We start from the raw sequence: 6,411 nt of genomic DNA on the forward strand, positions 1-6,411 counted from the left end.
CAACAAGTGTTTGTTCACCAAGTCCTCAACCAACCCCAAGTACCCGGAGGTACCCAGAGTGTTGGGTCCGCCAACCACTACCAGCACTCTAAGTCCTCGCGAACCCAAAGTGTTTGCCCGGTAGGGCCATTAGACCACAACGCTTGCTAACCATGCAAGTGGTCTCGGACAACAGGCGATACCCGAAGTACATCCGAAGAGTGTATATCAAGTGTTTGTTCACCAAGTCCTCAACCAACCCCAAGTACCCGGAGGTACCCAGAGTGTTGGATCCGCAAACCCGTCCCGGCACTCCAAGTCCTTGCGAACCCAAAGTGTTTGCCCGGTAGGGCCATTGTATCACAACGCTTGCTAACCATGCAAGTGGTCTGGAGTATAGGTGATACTGACATACCACCGAGATGGTACATCTAGTATTGGGTCACCAAAACCAAACCAACCCCAAGTATCAACCCGGCATACTCAGAGTGATGGATCCGCCAACCCGTCCCGGCACTCCAAGTCCTTGACGAACCGAAAGTGTTTGCCCGGTAAGGCCATTAGATCACAACGCTTGCTACCCCACGGCGAGCTAAACATGCAAGTGGTCTTAGGCAACAGGTGACACCCGAAATTCATCCGAAGATGGAATATCAAGTGTTTAATCACCAAGCCAGCATCCAAACACCAAGTACCCCGGGAGGACCCGATGCGTTGCGACCATCTCCAAGTTCTTGACGAACCCGCAGTGAAAGGCGGTAAGGCCTCTGGGCCGCAACGCTCGCATGTGTTAACCCGCAAACACCACTGACCGGTCGGTCCACCGCAAGGGTGGGTCCAACTAGTCCACACACGGTATGCCGCATGTGCCCCCCGGGGGGAGCACACCGCACACAACCACCAAGCATGGGTCGCCTGAAAGGATCGAAATGTACATCTCTCTTCAATGCGTAGCGCCCAGCCTGCAAACCCGTCGTTTTCGGGTGGTCTTAGGAGTCGAAACTATTCTTGGAAGATCGGCAAGCACAACGCCTTTTCCCACTTCAGGTACTTCGGCGAGCGCACTCGCGATAGGCTCAGTTTGAGGGTTTCCAATAAATGGAAAGAGTCTATAGAAGACTCAATCCGGTCTCGTGATGTTATTAGCCATCTAGCTAACGACTCCTATACATATACTACCAGCCTGGTTCGGTTACGACCTTAGAGGCGTTCAGGCATAATCCGACGGACGTAGCGTCATACCAAAGTCCGCTCGGACTAGTATTGAGCCATTGGTCCGTACCTGTGGTTCCTCTCGTACTGCACAGGAATTCCATTGAGATAGTACTTGCACACCAGTAGGGTAAAACTAACCTGTCTCACGACGGTCTAAACCCAGCTCACGTTCCCTTGAAAGGGTGAACAATCCTACGCTTTGTGAATTTTGCTTCGCAATGATAGGAAGAGCCGACATCGAAGGATCAAAAAGCCACGTCGCTATGAACGCTTGGCGGCCACAAGCCAGTTATCCCTGTGTGTGAGCTGTCAAACGCTGTAGTGTCAACACGTGCTGAGCGTCGCTCCGTGTTTTTCATAAAAATTTCGCGTAAAATGTTTTAAGAACCCACGAAAGTTTGTTGTAATCGTTAAAACTAGTGCCAATCTACAGATTAGTAGTGAAAACCGCATTAAAATCATCGATTTCAACGAAAAATAAGAAAGAAAAGTGTTTGTTTACATTTTGTATGGAGAGCGGCCCGGGGCGTAGCCCCATTTGGGACTACGTGTTTTTCGGTTAAAAAAGTGTCCGGATCCTGGCCGGATGTGGTTTTTTAGATGACAGATGGTGTTTTAAAACGAAAGTCAGAGAAAACCGTATGAAAAAAGACGAATTCAGCGCAAAATAAGTGTAAATAAAGTGAAAGCACGCGGTGCAAAAATTTTGGCAGGTGAAGATTCGATCGTCCATTTTCCAGCCGGATTCGGACTCGAAGATCCGAGCGATTTCACCTAAGCCGAATCGGGCTCCGTGTCATCTGATCCAGTTTTTCAAAAAAGGACCGTTGGTGCCGGATTTTCGGGTCGTTCAAATTGACCGTTGGTGGAGTCGGTGGCCGTTGGTTTGAAGTGGCCGTTAATTCAAATCGGTCGGTAATTCAAATTGGCCGGTTATCCAAATTGGCCGGTATTTTTAATTGACCGTTGGCGGCAGTGTGTCCCGGATAGGTGTCCCGGCTGGGGGTGAAATGTTTCAAGTGTCCCGGCTGAAATATTTCATGGACCAACCATCCGGTTGAAATGTTTCAGTGAAACTTTTCAAGGTGTCTCGGCTAAGTGTGAAATGTTTCATGTGTCTCGGCTGAAAAATTTCGAGGTTCGATCATCCCGGTGAAATATTTCAGTGTGTCTCGGCTAAACTTGGTTCCGAACTTGGCCGCCAGGCGGCGCCACCAGTACCAGCGGATTGCCAGCATTGCCACCAGGCGGCGCTTCGGGTCGTGGCGGGTGTCTCGGCTCGCGGAGATTTCGAACACTGTTACCAGGCGGCGGCACTGGTGCTGAGCTTTTCAACGTCACAACCAGGCGGCGCCTTCAGTTCATCAAGTGTCTCGGCTGGTGGAGATCACCGGTTATCACAACCAGGCGGCACTCTGAGTTTTATGGCGAGTGTATCGGCTGGCGGTTTGTGGATTTGTCAACTAGGCGGCACCTGATCGCAGAGAAGAACTGAGATATAAGCTCAGATTTGGAAAGGGGAAAAAAGATTGGTTTGGCCTTTTATTTGTTGGAGTTTCTATTTCGCACCGGTACTTGGCCTTCCTCCACTCCCCTTCCTCATCCCACCTTCCCTTCCCAGACACTCCACCCTGGCTCTCCGCAACCTAACCCATTGCCCACAGCGATTTTCAGGGTTGCAGTAGGGGAATGGAGCAGGCATCGGGGGAGCCTTCGACGCGTCGGTCCGTCAGGCTCCGGTCCACCTGTGACGCTACCGCGCCATCGCCGAAGGACGACGGGGACAAAGTGATGACATCATCGGTTGCGCTGTCGTTGACTCGGCAGCGAAAGGGAGGCAGTGTCGCGCCATCGACTGCGACGCCCACTCGGCCGGTGGTGGTGGTGCAGCGGATGGCCCTGCTAGCCAGTGATATGGAGATTTCAGAGGAGAGCGACGAGGACGAGCTCAACTCAACCGTCGTCCAGCAGGTGGCCGAAGTCCCGCAGCAGGAGCCGACTATCGCAAGCCTCAGCAGCGAGTTGAGGGAGCTCCGGGCAACCGTCGAGACTCTCCTCGCTAAGGTTAGCGAGATGGAGACGGGCCGGGCGACGGCAAAGGATGGGGACGCGGAGCTGAAGACAAAGCTGAAGTTGTTGTCTCGTGAAAATCAGGAGCTGAAGCGAGACAACATTAGCCTTCGTGAGCGTGCGGCAGCCAGCGAAAGAGAACTTATGCTGCTCCAAAGTGGACTCCACTCGATGGGAGAGTTGGCGGTAGCTACGCAGCAGCAACAACAACATGTCGTCGACTCCAGTGCTGTTGGGCAAAGCCAGCATCCACCTGGCGACACTCCCAAACGAAAGCGGACCCGGGCAAGGCGCGGCAAGAAAAAAGAGGGCGAACCGACGGGCATGAACGAAGTCATCACGCCTGATGTCCCCGAGATCCCGGTCGAGGCCGTCTTGTCCCAGGCCATGGCTCCAGAAAAGCCAAAACCCAAGGTAAAGAAAGCAGCGGCTGTGGCAACCAAGGTGCATGCGCAACCAGCATCCTTTGCTAAAGTCGTGGCCAAGGGAGACAAGAGAGCAGCACCACAGAAAGCGGGAAAGAGCGCTGCTAAAGTGGAGAGGCCTGCGGTGATCGTCCTCGAGGCCAACGAGGGCAAGGCCTTCCTCGACACATACAAGGCAGTGCGTTCCAAGACCAATGTGGATCAGTTCGTGGCGAGGGTTTGCCGCACAGGGGAGCGGAAGCTGTCGCTGTGGCTGAAGCCGAACACGGACTGCGAGAGTGTGCTGGCCGATGTCAGCGAAGCCATCAAGGAGGATGGAGTGGCCCACCTCCTTGTCGACAAGCAGACGGCCGCGATCACAGGAATCGACATGCTGGCGACTGTCGATGACTTGATTTCGGCGATAAAGCGACAACCGGGGCTGACGGTTCCGGGCGAGGCAGTTCGGCTGTGGCGGCGGTACGACGGGCTGCAGAAAGCCCATATCAAGCTGCCGCGCGGGCAGTGCCAGCTTCTCGACGGTCACCGGGTCACCATAGGGAACACGAGTTGCGTCGTGCAGGCGCTCGCATCGGTCCCTGCAGGAGAGCAGCTCTGCTACCGCTGCTTTGGCAAGGGGCACCGCTCTCGCGAGTGCACCGGCCCTGACTACTCCAAGTGCTGCTTCCGGTGCGGATCGAAGCAGCACAAGGCCAAGGAGTGCAGCTCGGGCCCCAAGTGCCTTACGTGTTCCGGACAACATCAGACAGGTTCACCGGTTTGCAGCGGAAGTAGCCAGCCGTCATGTTCCCGCTAGCTACGAACACCACTGTTAGAGGGCGTGACGCTGGGTTGAAGATCCTCCAGATCAACTTGGCGCGCAGCAGGGTAGCACAAGACCTCATGCTCCAGACCGCACGGGAGCAAAGGATCGACATTGTGCTGGCGTCGGAGATCTACCGTGTTCCACCCAATAACGGGAACTGGGCGGTGGACTCGACAGCGAAGGCAGCTGTTATAACGACCGGAGCCTTGCCCATACAGCGAGTCTGGGCAAGTAGGGTAGGACTGGTGTCGGTCCAGGTGGCGGGGGTGACCTTCATCTCTTGCTACGCCCCACCAACACCGGGATGGACGGACGAGGACTACCAGCGGCTGCTCGACGAGATCGATATCGAGGCCAGAGCACACCCCCTCGTAGTCTTGGCGGGCGACTTCAATGCCTGGCACGTGCGATGGGGCAGCGCGAGGACGAAGCCGCGTGGTGAAGATCTCGCCGAGGTCGTCGACCAGCTTGACCTGGCGATCTTGAACCGCGGCAGTGTGCCCACGTTCGTCGGCAACGGCAGTGCTACTGAAAGTGTGGTCGACGTGTCCTTCGCCAGTCCGGCCATTGAACCCGGTAACGACTGGCGGGTGCTCGACACTTTCACCAACAGTGACCACAGATACGTGAGATTCAGCGTATCCGCGACACCAGTCAGCAGCGCTTCACCACACCAGCAGAGGCAACCGCAACAACAGCACCAGCATCGCGACCGGCAGCGACAACGCGAGCAGATTGGACCGAGATGGAAGTTGCGTCAATTCCATCCCGAAGCCTTCCAGATCGCGCTCCAGGCTTCCGGGTTTGCCGAAGCGGCTGTATCACCGGCGACTCTCACCGCTGGACTTACTAGAGCCTGCGATGAGGTGATGCAGAGGGCACCGCCAGCGCAGTTTTTGGTGAGACCGGAAATGTACTGGTGGACGCAGGAAATCGGCCTTCTCAGGGAGCAGTGCAAGTCATCTGAGGATGTGATTTTGACCGCCGGAACCGGTGCACAGCGAGAGTTGGCCAGAGAACGGCACAGGAGCTGTAAGAAGGAACTCGCCCGTGCCATCAAGGCAAGCAAGGACCGTAGCTTTGATGAGATGATTGCGGAAGCTGAGGACAACGTCTTCGGCACTGCCTACAAGGTAGTAACGTCACGCCTTAAGGGTAGCCGCGTCCCCCCGGAGCGAGATCCTGCGATTCTACAGCACGTCGTGTCGGAACTCTTCCCGGATCATGGCACTTTTGAGTGGCCTGCACCGGATCGGGTCGATTGGGGGCAGACAACGCAGGAGCCAGTGAGGGAGGTGTCGGATGAGGAGCTCTTGGCGATCGCGGCGCGGATGGTGCCCACTAAGGCCCCGGGACCTGATGGCATCATCAATGCGGCACTGAGGGTCGCTGTTCGCGAGCACACGGAGACGTTCCGCCGCGTGTTCCAGGAGTGCTTCGATCAATGCACCTTTCCCGCTGACTGGAAGCGACAACGACTTGCTTTGCTACCCAAGTTCGGAAGACCTCAGGGCGATCCGTCATCCTTTCGGCCTCTTGGGATGCTCGACGGATCAGGCAAGATCTTGGAGCGGCTGATCTTGGATCGCCTAAATGAACACCTGGAAGACCCAGATCACCCTCGCCTGTCGCCGTCTCAGTATGGATTCAGAAAGGGCAGGTCTACAATTCAGGCGATTGAACGTGTTAAGGAGGCCGGCCAGCGTGCGATGGCCCACCGAATGACGGATCGGAGGGCTAACAAGTGTCTGATGGTGGTGTCATTGGATGTACGCAATGCTTTTAACACGGCGAGCTGGCGGTCCATCGCCAAAGCACTGCAAGAAAAGCACGTTCCGGCATGCCTGCAGCGGATACTGGAAAGCTGGTTTCGGGGACGGCTACTAGTTTATGAGACGTCGGACGGTCCGGTCACCC

The 6,411-nt window shown here is 55.7% G+C and overlaps 1 pseudogene; it reads right to left on the reverse strand.

Moving 5' to 3' along the window:
* Positions 1-870: 870 nt before the first annotated feature.
* Positions 871-6,411, reverse strand: part of LOC131270008 (large subunit ribosomal RNA) — an 11,041-nt pseudogene continuing 5,500 nt past the window's right edge.

Source organism: Anopheles coustani, assembly GCF_943734705.1.
Source record: "Anopheles coustani chromosome X unlocalized genomic scaffold, idAnoCousDA_361_x.2 X_unloc_12, whole genome shotgun sequence".
Classification (NCBI taxonomy): Eukaryota; Metazoa; Arthropoda; class Insecta; order Diptera; family Culicidae; genus Anopheles; species Anopheles coustani.